Below are 14,392 nucleotides of genomic sequence, written 5' to 3' on the forward strand. Positions count from 1 at the left end.
AAAAAAAAAAAAAAGCTGAGAAATTAAACATAGTTTGAGAATGTGCTAGGTCTCACTTTTACTTTATAGGAAAAAGTGTATGGCAGGAGTCCCTATGAATCTTGCCTTGCTTTGTATCCTTAGGCAGACTCCTACTGTTATACCAGTATTATAACAGTGAATGTTTAAGTGTATGTTTTACATGTTAATCTGATGAGAATGGAGTCTCAAATGCACATACCTGAGTGAGTTGGGAAGTCGTTCTTTTTTCCTTGTGTGGGAGATGGAGACCAAGGGAGCAAAAGTCTTCCTCTCTGAAGTGCCCATTCCTTTCTTGAAGCTTTGATGCTGTGTTGGGTCTTATGGGCAGAATTGGAGGTGGATGGTCTGTGTACAGCACCAAGAAGTTGCTTCCAATTGTGCATTTGAGTTGGTTGGCCAATACAATGTGTCTGGGCAGTTCTCATGCCAGGAGTTCACATGGCAGTGGAAGAGGAAGGGTGGGCTGGTGGTGCTGGAAACAGAATGCAGAAGCAGCATGGAAGGGGAGGGACTTGCAATGGGTGGAGGGTAGGATTTCTTATAACCATTAGTAGTCGTGGATTTTTGGAAGGAGTATGTATTGCTAGGAGTGGGATCCTGCAAACTCCAAGGTAGGAGTGATTGGAGTGGATGGTTTCTGGGGAGAAACCGAGAGCATCTTTGAAAATGACCATGATACATTAGTAGGTGAGGTGAGAGGACAGTAATGAGACTGCAGTAAAAGCTAATAGGTTGAAGTTAACACTGAAAGATTGGTAGAAAATGAGAGATTTTGTTGTCTCAGGGACAAGAAGAAAGCAGGAAACCTGTGTTAACCAAAGGTGAGAAAGGAGTCATGCCAGGCCTTCACATTTCATTTTCTTTTTAAAAAGGAATGTAAGATATTTTTTCTTTCAGGAGAGATTTAAAATCTGAGAAGCCTCAATACAACAATATATGTGAAGTGAGACCAAAAAAATACAAAACGGGGGGAAAAGGTTCAGGGGCATTAAATAGCAAGTGAAAAATGCTAGGTGTCTTTTTCTTCACAATTGCCCAAACCTTGGACATAGCTTGAAAATTATTTTGCTTAAACAGATTTGGTGTAGCTTTAGCATATGCTTTTTTCATTTTTTGTCATGAAGGCTAAAGGAGCACTGTCTGCCTCCTCTTGACAGGCTTTTTGAAGCTGCAGTTAGCCCTGGTTTGAGGTACCTGTTACTGAAAGAGATGCAGTATATTAACACACACCTTCTCACGCCAGTCTCAGTAGGGACCTCACCTCATTTGAAGGAAGCAAGGGGAGCAGAAGTACATAATGCAGAAACCATTTCCCTGAGGCCAGTTAGAAGGTCTGTTGCAAAAAGCAGTCAGATAAGGCCATTCAGATGATTTCTGACAGTGCCATTTCCCATTGCTTAGACTGTATTTATGTGAAAATTTAATAATGAAGTTTGTAAAATACCCCACCTGAAACTAATTTTATTCTTGCTGAGAAACAGTCATTAAGATAGATACCAGACAGCAACTCTATTCTTTACAACACTGAATTGCTGAGCATTGGGCCTTTGTTAGGGGGGGTTTATCAGGTGACAAAGCTAAAATGAGATAGCCAGTATTATTATAAACGATAACCCATAAGGTGAGTGTGAATTAGTACCTTCATTTTCCTATGTATTTATTTCAGCCAGAAGTTGTAATTAAAGTTTTTCAGTTACTCTTCAATAGCTTTGATTTGTAATATTTTTCTGAAATCAGTCTCTGCTTCCTTACCAGCACCAAAGCTTTTACTGATTGTGGTGCTAATTCAACTTGAGTATGAATGTTACATACATTTTGCCCGACAGTTTCTTACCATTCTGAACATGCATCTTGGTGCAGTGACTGTAGGAAAAATTAAAAGTGAACCAAGCATTTTAATGAAAACCAGCAAATAATTTCTTGCATCACTTGGTGTTACTATGTTCTAATTATGGTAATCGTGGTGTGCTTAACTACTGCCTTGCTTTACAGTCTGCAGAGTTTGGATACTTCTCTGGCATCACCAGGGAGATTAAATTGAAAAGGTTTTGGTGCATATTTTTTTCTTAGGATGTTGACAGCAGTAAAAATAAAAGATAGTTTTTGAGTAGTGTTCTAAATCTCAGCACACTTGGGCGTATCAGCTGAAGTGGGGTTTTTGTATCTAGTTAAGATAATAACTGGAAAAATAAGTTTTGCTCTACTATTATAATTAAACCAAGCTGTTTCTTTGTATAGTTTGTGTTTAGAGCTTCAGAATCATCTGAAAAGGAGGGGAGGTTTCATGTGTTTGCAACTTCAGAAAAGTCAAATTCTCCAAGACCAACAGTGTGCCGTGATGAAAGGTCAGCTTTTGAGAGTTCAGTGGGCATCTCTTTGAAAGAAAAGATCGAGAGATGCAGTAATTTAAATAAAGCCTAGCTTGAAAATTTTAGCTTCTGGTTTAGTAACTCCTGGTAACTGGTTTTGTTTGTGAAAATATTATGGGATGTAGTGGCTATTTTATCACTGATCGCAAAGACTAAAGTACAGTGTAGACATTCCATTTATGATGGTGACCTCTTCCTCTGCGGAGTCGTTGGAACCAGTTTGTTGTCAAAGCCTTGTGGCCCTGTTTGTCCACATATGGGACACTGGAGCCATGTTCCATTCTCCTTTTAGAAGAGCATGGAGGATTTTTCCATGTTCCCTCTTGAATGGGGAATTCCAAAATTTGAAATCTTGTAAGAGTGGTTTCCTTGACTACAAGAGTAGTGATCTCTGTGCCATGGATTGTAAGCACTTCCACAGAAGCAAAGTCTTTTTATGTCTCTATCTGAAGTTAAGACATTTGTCTGTCTTTTCCACCATCCAAAATTCTTGACTTGTTTGGCAAACTAACTCGGTAAAGCTTTGTCTTTCATTGGCTTTGTTTGTTTTGGTTTTTCCTTTTGAAAATGATTTGGTCTCTTTGTAGCACATTCCAGTTTTGTTCTGCTTTTATGGCTTATTCCTCTTGCTTTCCTTCAGCTAGAATGGAGAGAATTAAGTGCAGTTGTAGCTCTGATTAAAATCTTGCCTTAATTGAGTTGCAAATTTGCAATGACAGATATTGGTCAGGGTGCTGATGTAGCACCTTTTACCATTCCTGGTGCCTTCCTGTATTCTGACAATACTCTGTTTTTACAGTTGCTTATGTTGATTTATCCTCTATTTCTCTCTTCACAGCATGAAGTTCAGCACAGAGTGTAAATTACTTTCTCCATGATAGTGACTTCTTAATTATCTGTCAGGAAAATTAAGTCCCTTTTTAAGTCCTGTCTTGCCTTTCCCTTGAGGTGTCTCTGATACTTGGTCTCCTCGTGTAGGGTCTGGTAGACTGTGAGTTCTGAGTGCCATTGCTGTACAGATACACGAACATTTCCAGCTTCCTTTGGAGGGGTTAATGGTGTCAGTTGGCAATGCTCAAATAATCTAAATGGAGAAGGTGGTGAGGAAATCTATCCATTAGATTTACACGGGATATTTTGTAAGGTACAAAGAGTAGCGTTGCTTTTCCTTTCACTCACTCAGTTGGGTGCCAGCCCATGTTTTTGTGCCTCGCTAGCCTCACCTGCCTTACTTTCAGGGAATGCTGTGGGAGTGAGTCTTGTTACTGATACACTGAGTTATGGTTGGGGATAGGGGTCTGTTTCTGGTTAACGTGGATGCTAACAGTATTTAGGGGAAATTCAACAAATAAGTAGAAAATCGTAGTTTTGTTTAGTCGAAGATGCTAAATAATTAGACAGAAGTTCTCTCTCTAACCCCTAGGAAATTATGTTTTTGTTAAGTTTCTCAGGTGCTGATTTATAGGAAAGATGTCTTGTGGCCCTGGTATGACAGTTCTGTATTCTATTATATCATCTATTTTGTATGCTGAGTGCTGAGAATGGAAAAGATGGAAACATGGTTAGATTGTCAGTTGTTTCCAATGAAGAAATCTGTTTGGTGGAACTGTTTGCATTCCTGTGGTAAGCAGTATAAGGAAATACCATGTTATGAAAAATTCCCAATTGTTTCCTTAAGGGCTCTTAGAGTTGCACAATCTTTTGATGGTTTTGTTTGTTAAAAAAAAAAAGAACTTAGTTGCCAGCTCTTCAGTTTGGAACTCAAAATTCTCTTAAATATTTACTAGAGCTTTGCTTTTGTACTCAAGGTTTGGATTCAAACCAGAAGTGTATTTTCCTAATGCACACTGATCAGCCATTATGAGTAGCTGAGGAAGATTATAAGCTCATTCCAGGGCATCTTTCTTTGGGATATCCCATCAGTTCCTGGACTATCCATAATTGGATTACTCATGGTTTCTGGATGCAGCTCTAAAATGTTACTTCTCTAAGAGAGGGAGAGGTAGCTCTCAAGTAACCAAGTGGCTTTTGCACTTCAATTCTCAAGAAGATAAATGGTATTTCTGGCACACAAATTCTTTTGTCCTATAGGCTGAAGCCCTCATTTAGCATTTAATTTGTACTTACATTTTCAATATCTTGTTAGGATTTGTGTAGTATGTCTGATTTCTGACATACACAGTTATTCAGATGTATTTGCAAATTTTTTCGAAGCTGTTCAATATCTGTCTTACTGCTGTCATCTCTTGAGTTAAAATCCATCTCTCTTTCTAATTTATTAATCCAAGAATGTATACGGTTGTTATTTTCCCTGATCTGAGAGCTGACTCTCAGTTTGTTTTTTGATGTGTGACTCTTACTCCTTTTCAGATTTTCTTTTTCCCATTCTTGATATGATTTGCATCCTTTATTACTGATTGTATAATTTTATTTTGGGCATAGAGGCATTTAACTGATGAACAAGACCTGAGAATGTGGCCTAAACAATGCGAAGTGCAGTGAAGACATTTCCTGACCAGTGCCTGTGTCAAAGTTTCTTGCTCATACTCCAGGGGTGGGTAGAATGGAATGAAAGACCCTGGTGGATTAAGCAGAGGGAATTAAGTCATGGCACTACATGGCAGAGTAGTTTCATAACGGTCACGTCTTTTTTATTGTTGTTTTAATACTGAAAATTTTGAATTGGGGAGGGATGAAGAGCTTGTGGAAGTGCGTTGAGTGGTAATATGGAGAAGGGATGTGAAGAAGAAAGGGATTGTAACAAAGAACTTGTGACAAAGAACAGGAAAAAAATTTGCTCAAAAGCATATGATGTCTGGAGTGTCACAGTTTCTGGCTTTCTCCCAGACTGCCTCCTTCTACTGAGAGCTGTAGGATCTCCAGCCTCTGCAGTGCCCAGAGATGGGGACACAGCTGAGCAAGGTGCCCATTGCTGTCCTGGGGCTACACTGGCCCTCCTGGGAGGTAGCAGTGCTGTGCAGCTCCAGGGAGGCTGAAGTGGTATCAAACACTATCAGATATGGGCACCTCTGTGTTCTGCAAACCAGTGCTATTAGACCTGAAGCTAGAAAATTGGAGAGACTATTAAATTTTCATGTCTGAGAGTAGTCTACCAATGCCCTCTGGAAACAGTAGCTGCTAGCCTGGAAGAGAGTCTCTTCTTGCCTGTGACGGCTATGCTTAAAATAACATATCAGAAGCTTGCGTAAAAATAACTTTCCCTTATCTCTAACAGTGTGAAGTAGATGAAAAATAAACTGTACTCATGCCAAGAATAAACAGTCACGTTAGAGTGTTTAAATTCCTGATGCTGTGGCGTACTCCTGCTCTAGCATGGCATTTTAATGCCAATGCATTTCTTCCTCTTTCCCCAGTCACTGCCATCGCTTTGGATGCTCTGCCAGGGAGCAGTTGGCAGAACAGCAAAATGAGCAAATATGCCCAAACCCCATGTAGACCACCTAGGGAGAGAATTCTGTCCCCTAAATCTCCCCTAAATCTGTATTCCTGTCAGGTCTAAAAGCAGATGAAGTAGTCTTGTGGCTGTTTAACTGTATTACACCTGTAATACTCTGTATAAGTACATTGTTCATTCCTAAAAGCAAAGTTGCTGAGCAAGGAATTGACTTTATATAAGTAAATAATTCGGGGAAAATAGACAATTTGAGCAATAACAAGATGCAATAACATCTTATTTTTACTTCTCTTAGAAGTTTGTTTTTTACTCCATAGTACCTGGTGATGATGGTGTCTTCCAGTAATTTTGTGTAATCCTACTTGCATTATTTTTGTGCACACTGTTTTTCTTGGAAGTCAGTTCTTTACTCCTGAAATTCATAGAGCACGTTGAATAATCCAGCTTTTAGTGATGATGGGAAATGGGATAACCAGCCTTCTGAAGTTGAAACTGGTGAAGTATTTGTAGTGTGATATGCTGAGAAGACCTAAGCGATAATGCTTGGGGATACTACAGTGAAGTCATGAAAGAGTAAAAAGGAAAAGCTGAGAATGGTTGAAAGAGTCTGTTACCACCTGATGAATTAAAATGGATTAACAAGTTGGTGAGAAGTACCAGCCTTGCCTGATGGTAGGCTGAGCTCAGTGTTTTCACAATGCATAAAATGTCTAATTTGCAATGTATAGATCTTAAAAAAGAAAATGTAGCATATGTTTTGTACATATGTATGAAATGAAGGAGTCTGGCCCCTGTCCCCCAGGAAATAACTGGTTTTTCTTGGTGGAGGAGCTGAGGTAAAAAGGAAGGTGATGGAAATAATTTGCCAGGTTTGACTGAAGATAACTTGTGCTCAAAGCTTGTGAAGACAAAAGATGACAGAAGTAAACAGTTGCTATTTTATTTACTCAGTTTACTTTCATGCTAGAAGATGAATGCAAGAGGAAAGCCCATTACTGCTCCGTGGTGGGAAAGGGTCAGAGCAGGGCGGTTGTTTCCGTACGAGCTTTGAGCACCAGCAGCTGTCAGTTTTCGAAGGGAGGTGTTGTGTTCCTGTCCTGGCTCTGCAGCTCAGTGGCTGCTCTGGAGTTCGGCTTCCTCAGGGCTAGAAGTGGAATCGTGGATTGTGGCTGTTATGCTCTACTTTAAAAATGTAGCAGGTAGTCAGGATTTTCTGTTTTGTAACCTGGTCAATGTTGAGATTCACAACTAGGCACTCTTAGATGAGACTTTCTTTTGAGATTTTTGTATATGAAAAATGCTTTCTATGATAATGAAATAAAATGTAATTCAATGAAAAATTCTGAAAAAGAGTTCAAGAAGCTAAATGAGTTGATGCTTTAAGTGTATAGTATATTCCAGTAATGTTGAGAAACCTACCTGAAGTCAGTCATGTCTTTTTTTCTGTTTTACAGGTCAGCTATATTACTAGAGAGAAGGAGAGCTGTGGAAAAACTCAAGGTACCTAAAACATTTTACTGCCTGAATTCTTGCTGGGTTCTTGCTGGGTTCTTGCTGTGGTGTTCTAGTGTAATGATATGAAGGGGGAAGAGGGAACTGAATCAGTAAACGGCCACTTTTAAAGTGGGTTTGTTAAAAACCACAGACAAAATACCCATCACAATAATCTTATTAATGTTGTGCAGAGTACTTTGTGGGATGAAGTTGGACCTCAGCTTTGGTGTGTGTGCAAGAGTCTGAACAAAGCTGCATAATATTTGCTCTAAATATTTTATAGAACTGCATAGACATAAGCATAGTGAGGTGTCCTGCAAGTTACAGCCCCAGTGAGGTGGATAATTCCCTCTTTGTACAGTGGGGTACAGGCACCAGCTGATGATAAATATCATCAAAGAGGAGTGAATGTGGTGCTTGCAGCTTTGACATTCTTCACAGCAGGCAGCTGACTTTGCTAACAGCAGTTAACTGCTCTGTCTACAGTTCCCAAAGATGCAAAAGGAGTGGTATGAAGATGGCAGAACCTGAGCAGCAGTCTGTATTTTACAAGTTGGAATTGGGGATTCTTTTATACATTTTTCAGACATTCTGTTAATGTCCTACAAGTGTATCTGTGGTATAGATAACATATATCATGTTGTGGTCTTTATTTTTATAATAATAGGCAGCAAACATTCTTACAGTGGAGTCTTTTAGGGATTGAGTGCCTAATCTCTTCTCTGAAGTATTTTTTGTCTATCACTCTTTTCTGTAGCTTGCCAGGTCTTTATTAAAATAAGACAGTGTTATAACTTGCGTTTTCATGTCTGTTATGTAACTAAAAAGACTATATTAAAATTATCCTAGTATTTGGATAGGGCTCTTTTGGGGGATTTTTCTTAGCTGGAGAAAGTTTTTCTCCTTTCTTTGCTGTGAACTACTGCCTGTGAAATGCTATGCATACCTTGCAAATGGAACACTATGAGGCCGAAGCAGGGAAGGAGTCAAAATATTATCACTTCATCAAAACGGAAGGACAATGGCTTTTACTAATAAAAGCTGATTTTATAATTCTGTGCACTTCAAATTAAGAGGTGCTGAGCTGCCTTCTTCCACCAAGAGTGCATCAACTTGTTACTTGTGAGTGATATAGTGAGCCCTGGCACTTTCTGTCCAGTTGATGCTGAGTTTGCATTGTTCATAGCTGTTTAGGTTACTTGTGCCACACATGCAAAAGCAGTTTGCTACAGGTGAGAGTACAATCTATATGGAATTAATTTCTCAAATTTCTACTATTAATAGCTTTTAGAGACGTCAAGCATTTGCCTTTGTGATTGAGGGAAAAAATAATGGGTGTTCTCTTTTTGTTTGAAGAGTGTGAGAATTTAAAAGAAAGAGCAACTTACAGTCCTGGTAAAAATAAAATGTGTTCAGTTCTTGACCTGCTGGTGGGTAGTTATGCTTACATTGCAGGTGATACAAAACTACTCATGTCTGTTATTTGGACAGAATTGAAAATACAGGAGAGAAATCCTGTCCAAGAGCAAACCCAACATTGTTGTCGCTGGTGTGTTCATCTATAATGCCTTCCATTTCAAGAAACCGGGTCATTTTTTGGTCCTTTCACTTTGCTTTAAGATCATTCAGATCATTGCTTCCACATTTAAATTGAGGTTTTCTGTGATGCTTGGGGTATTGAAAATACAAGATCTTTTCCTGGGGTCTTGGGAGACTGCTAGACGTGGAGCCCCAGTGTGGCTGCATTCCCTGCAGTGCTGGACTGGCTTCTCCTGTAGGCTCCTGGTAAGATGAGAAGCTGGCAAAAAGCATAAAAAGGAATTAATGTGTGGCTGGAAAAAAGATACAAGGGACTCTCAGACATTTTATCTGGCGTCTCCAGTGCTGAAGGAGAGGTTTCAATCTCTTTGCTCATTTTAGACAAGAGATTTTGCTCCTGACGTTTTTTTGCCCCTCACTGTGCAGAACCTGTCAAATCCTTTCCCTGACACTTTCTCCCCCATCAGTCTCTCAGAAAGACTTCAAAAGAGATTTTTCCCAATTGCAAAAGGAACCAGGCATGGCCTTTCTTACTCACCCTGCATTTGAAGCATTGATAAGTAACATGTGGCTGACTCCAAACTGCTGACTTTCCCAGCCATTTAAGAAAACAGTTAGGAGTTTGGTTTTAAAAGAAACTACAGGATTGTTCTCCCTTCTTTGCAATTGCTCTTTTGTGTAATGTGCCCCAAGAGGTTTGATTCTTTTCTGTCTGAAGCAGTGAGAATTCACTACTGTCTTTCTGATTAACACATATTGAAAAGAAATGTCAAATTTTTAAAACTTTTCCATATGGGAAGGGTTTCTTTATTCATAATCTGTGTCACGCTCTTTGAGTTATAACTTTCTTTTTTTCTTTAATGCCTTTGGATATCACTGTTTGGAAGTGCCGTAGCAGAAAGAAAAATATTATTTTTAGAACTTGAGACTGAGTAAGAGGAGCCTGGAATCAAAATCTACTGTCTTGCATAATTGTTTAAACCTGCTACGCAGTTTGGCAAAGGTTCAGACTGAGAGGTCTTTTCCACAAAATGTGGTTGGGGCATCATCTTTAAAGACAGGGTATGCCTGAGGACAGCCCTGGTCCTTTTAATAAGAGTTAAGCTCACTTGAAAGGCCAGGCTGAAGATGAAGAAGAATGTAACCTGGGGAGTTTTGAGCTTATTCAGTAACTCCAGTCTAATGCATCTCATTATAATGATGGGAGAACATGGTATAACAATGGCCTTTTTATTTCCTGCTCTGTCTAAGGAGCAATCTAAAAGTAAATTATACAAAAATACAGTAAGATGCAAGACTAACCTAAATCTGTTTTTCAATCTATCACCTGAATTGATTTTTCTTTTAAAAATAATCACAAAACCCCAAGCCATCCCTGAAATACAGATAGCGTGGCTGTATTACCCATAACCGTTTAACCTGGTCAAATAAAATTCAGTGTTGTCTCTTAGCTGATGGGAAAGCTGCACTCCCTTCAGGAATGTGTGAGGAGGTCTCAGATCTTGAACTATTAAAACATTCAAAGGACTTGTTGGGGCTGTTTTCTGAAAACATCTCACAACTCTAAGATTCAGCAAGTTTGTAAAGTTGATTTTTTTTAATGCCTCTCTCTGATATGAAGCACATTTCTAAGCCACAGGTAGCATTACTCATTTAGGCTTTTAAAATCCCCTAACACATAGTACTGAGGAAGAGGTCAAAGTAGGGCAGAGCAGGACAGTTGCCAAAGTATTTTTGCATGTTACCAGTGTAGTTGACTAAAACTTTAGTCTGTGCCCTACTGGAAGTGTCAGCCTGTAGTGTCCCATTCCCGCCACCTGCACACACCCTGTTTTCCAGGATGGCTGCAGCAGCTCTGCTGAAGGTCACGTTCCTAACTAGGCTGCTGTAGTGTTGGTGGTTTTGAGCCCCTGGGCTTTCTAATCCTTGAGAGAGGCTAGGTGTTTGTGGCACTATTTTAAGCATGCTCTTGAGTACTTTCCTCCCACCCTGCCCAGTGCATCTTTCAACACTCCCTTTCCGTTCTCCAAACAACCCTCACCCCTTCCAGTCCATCAAGGAGGAACTGGGATGAACATTGGCACAAAATCCCTTTAGGCATGATGCTTCCTGGGTTCAAGCAAGGGAAAGTGTTTAATAAATGTTTGCTCCTGGATGTACAGTATTTCATGCAAACATGGAAAAATTGTTCTCCATCTTCTGTCAGCTACCAGCCCTGATTGAACCATATTTAATCATCCTAGAAGCCTGGGGTCGTCTGGCTAGATGTGAATTTATTGTCCCCTCTGAGCCCCATTGTCAGAGTGAACTTCTTGATTTTGGTCAGTTTTTTAATTGGTGCTGTTTTAAGCCACCCAGATGTGGCTTTTCAAATATCAGTGACTGTAGATAATCCTGTCTGCATGAATGATGAAATCAAGTCTGTGATAGAAGGGTATTTCTGCCTTAAATGTCTGTTTCCAGTAAATATTCGTAAAAAGAAGTTGTCTTGCAGTCTGATAACAAAGACAAATTTAAACACGGATTTGGGCTCATGCACATTTCATACAATTATATAATCTGATGCCTCGTTCTCTAGTGAATCAATTTAAAGCTTTTTTTATTCCTAGCATGAGAAGTTTCAATGCATAGAAGCCTGAGTCTTTGATTTAATCTCACTAAATATTTGTAGATGCAGACAGTAATATTTGTTCCTGCTGTATCTGCACTCTGTGTTTTTCTTGTTCAGATTGAAAGGTAACCACATTAATTTACGATTTGCATTTAAAGTCCCACATTTGTTGGACTTTTTCTTTCCTGTTGAGGTGAAGAAACTCTCTGGAACTCAGTTCCTGTTTACTTGGCTGTCTCAACCTTGTCCTGTATGGACGTGACAATGGTGTTGTATCTCCTCCACTTCTCCAGCTTTCCCTGCTTGGGGTTGTGCTCATGCTGAACTGAGCTGTTCACTGTGACCAGGTCATCAAAACACTGGAGCTCTGCCCAGATACTCATAAACAAATGAAATAAAATGTAGGATATATGTTGTGCAAGTTAAAGTAATCTAAGAGAATTAAAAAAAAAAAAAAAAGATAAAAGGAGGTCCTGTTCAACAGGACAAAGTTGTTGCCTTTCTCCTGAAAAAACACTTGCTTTGTGTGTAGCTCCTGTTGCTTTTAGTACATATGTGAAAGAGCTGTTGGGCTGTTGGTTGTGTTTTTAATAATTATTTTAAAAACATAATAATTTTCAGCATAGATTGTTGTTACAAATAAGAACCTGGTTCTCTGTAAACTCGACACCAAGTGATAATTGTCTTGTTTCAAAAGAGCCAAACCTAAAGTTTCTCTGGCATAAACAGACTAAATTTGAGCACTTGTACTGCTTCTCTCACTGTGATGGAAAGCTGGAGTAGCTTAGAAGTTGAGGGTGAGGAAGTTTAACAAATGAAACAGGAAAACATCACCTTAGGATACTTCGAGAATTGCTTCTACTTCGATGATCCACAGCAGTAAGGAAGGCTTATCCAAATTCCTGCAACCTTTTAAAACACGAGTAGGGTGCTTGAAGCGAGGATCCCTCTTCCTCGGGCACGCTGCTAATCCCTGCGTTCACACAGAATTTCTGTAGCTGTTACTTCTGCTGTGGATTTAGGAAAAAGACATTCAGGCTTTCCAAGACAGTATAGCTTTAGAAGGCTTTATTTTAGTTATGTTAAAATACTGAATTGTTGGGGCTGCTGGGTTGGGTTTTTTTTTTTTCCTTTTGTCCTTTGCTTTTTTTTTCCCCACAAGTGCCTGGAATGTGTTAGAGTGTTGGATTGCTCTTTGCCATTTTCCCCTTTCCTTTTTCAAGGTCCTTTTCATGGAAACAGTTTTCTGGCAGCTGATAAGTTTCTGTATCTCATTCCCTGTCAAATTCCTCAGTCCATGTGATAAAGAGTTTCATGGGAGGCAGGAGGAGGAAGAGGACAGCATTCATGTGAAGTCTCCGATTGCAGCAGGGAGCAGAGGAGCTTGGTGGGCACCTCCAGAAGGAATTGTAGGGAGTGTGTGTTGCCAAGCATGGGGAAAAGCACTGGAGCTCTGGCATTCACCACGCAAAAACCTGTCCTTTTTCAGTTGACACAAGAAGGCTGTTAAAAGTTAGTAGTACAGATTGTTTTATCGCATCCTGTTAATTATAAATTAATGAAGAACAGCTCTGCAAAGAGGAGCTGATGGAATTCTTCAGTTGCTTGTGACATGGCGATCAAATTTTCAGCTCTTTCTGTGTGATGCTGGAATTAAAGCTGGAAATGCTCTTCAGAATTGCAGACTGATATTTTAGATGATCAGGCTTATAACTGCAAGAGAACAAATCTACCTTAAAATTAAATATTTTTTCCAAAAGGTAAACTCATTCTACTTTAGTAGTATTATAGCCATTAATGAAATGGCTTTAAATGTGTCTCTCTACATCTACCACATTGTACTTAATTTTTTTTAATTGCTCCTTGGCTTACGAATAAGTCTGTCCTGATGACTTAAAATTGCTGAATCTTTGTAAAGCATAAAAAACCCAAATGTGGCTAGATGTATATTGTGTCTTTACTGTAGAGATTGTTGGATTTTATCTGGTTTGGCTTTTTTCATCAATGAGCAGAGTGAATGAGGAATATGTGTTTTAAAATTGGATTTTTCTTTTTTTCTAAAGTAGTTATAAACCTTGAAACTCTCCCACTCAATACCAATTTAACTTTAGCAACAGTCAGTGGGTTTGTGATTTTTCCCCCCCCTTCACTTATTGAACTGTATTCAGAAATTACAACGTCCCTAGCAAATGTTGATATTTATAGTCAGTTTTTTTGTTTCCTCTCTGCTGAAGCTGGATTTGTGTAAATTCTTAACAGCTCAGTTGTAGTAACATGAAGATTTTCTCTGTCTGCTAGTGACCAATGACTCTTCATAGAAGAGTCTGTTAAATGTGGAAGTAAGCTTCAGATTTGGCTTCACTGTGTGTCAGGTTAAAACAAACTCATTCGAGTTCTTTGCAGCTGATGCTCCTTTAATTCTGCTCCTCCTGCAGAGCTTTTGCTGCTAAGACTTGCCAACGCTCAAGTCTCTGCTGGTTAGCAGCATGGAGTGCTAGGAACTGTGATTTGTATTGTGTCATCTTAGGCTGAGGAGAGTCTTGGTTGAAGGGGAATTTGTTCACTAACAAAGCATGAAAGTCTGATTTCTTTATGCTCTGCATTCAGAAACAGTTTTCCAGTGGTTGACAGTTGCTGCTATTGCTGTGTCTACACCTTAATGTAGAGATATGGAGGATTTCATGTCAAGTAGTTTGGTTTGAAGCTTATCTATACCAGTAACCAGAGTAACCTATAATTCTCTTAATTTTAAATTCAATTTATTTAATCACGTTTTTTGGATTAACAGTAGTGCAGGTACACAAATCAGTGAGTGCATTGCTGAATCAAATGTGTTTATTCTTGGTGGAAATGGACCAGTTATACTTGACATAGGCTGTTACTTTAGATTGAGTTAATTCTTCTAATAAGCTAAAGCAGTCAATCCCTCAAATATTACAATTA

At 39.2% G+C, this 14,392-nt stretch overlaps 1 protein-coding gene across 2 annotated transcripts in view; it reads left to right on the forward strand.

Moving 5' to 3' along the window:
- ADD3 (adducin 3) overlaps positions 1-14,392 on the forward strand; it is a 67,233-nt gene that overhangs the window by 269 nt on the left and 52,572 nt on the right. For both annotated transcript variants that reach the window (XM_008634406.2, XM_008634407.2), the window contains exon 2: positions 7,260-7,305. The gene's annotated coding sequence lies outside the window, so the exon portion shown is untranslated. The remainder of the gene's footprint in view (positions 1-7,259; positions 7,306-14,392) is intronic.

This window comes from Corvus brachyrhynchos, unplaced genomic scaffold, assembly GCF_000691975.1.
Source record: "Corvus brachyrhynchos isolate BGI_N302 unplaced genomic scaffold, ASM69197v1 scaffold705, whole genome shotgun sequence".
NCBI lineage: Eukaryota > Metazoa > Chordata > Aves > Passeriformes > Corvidae > Corvus > Corvus brachyrhynchos.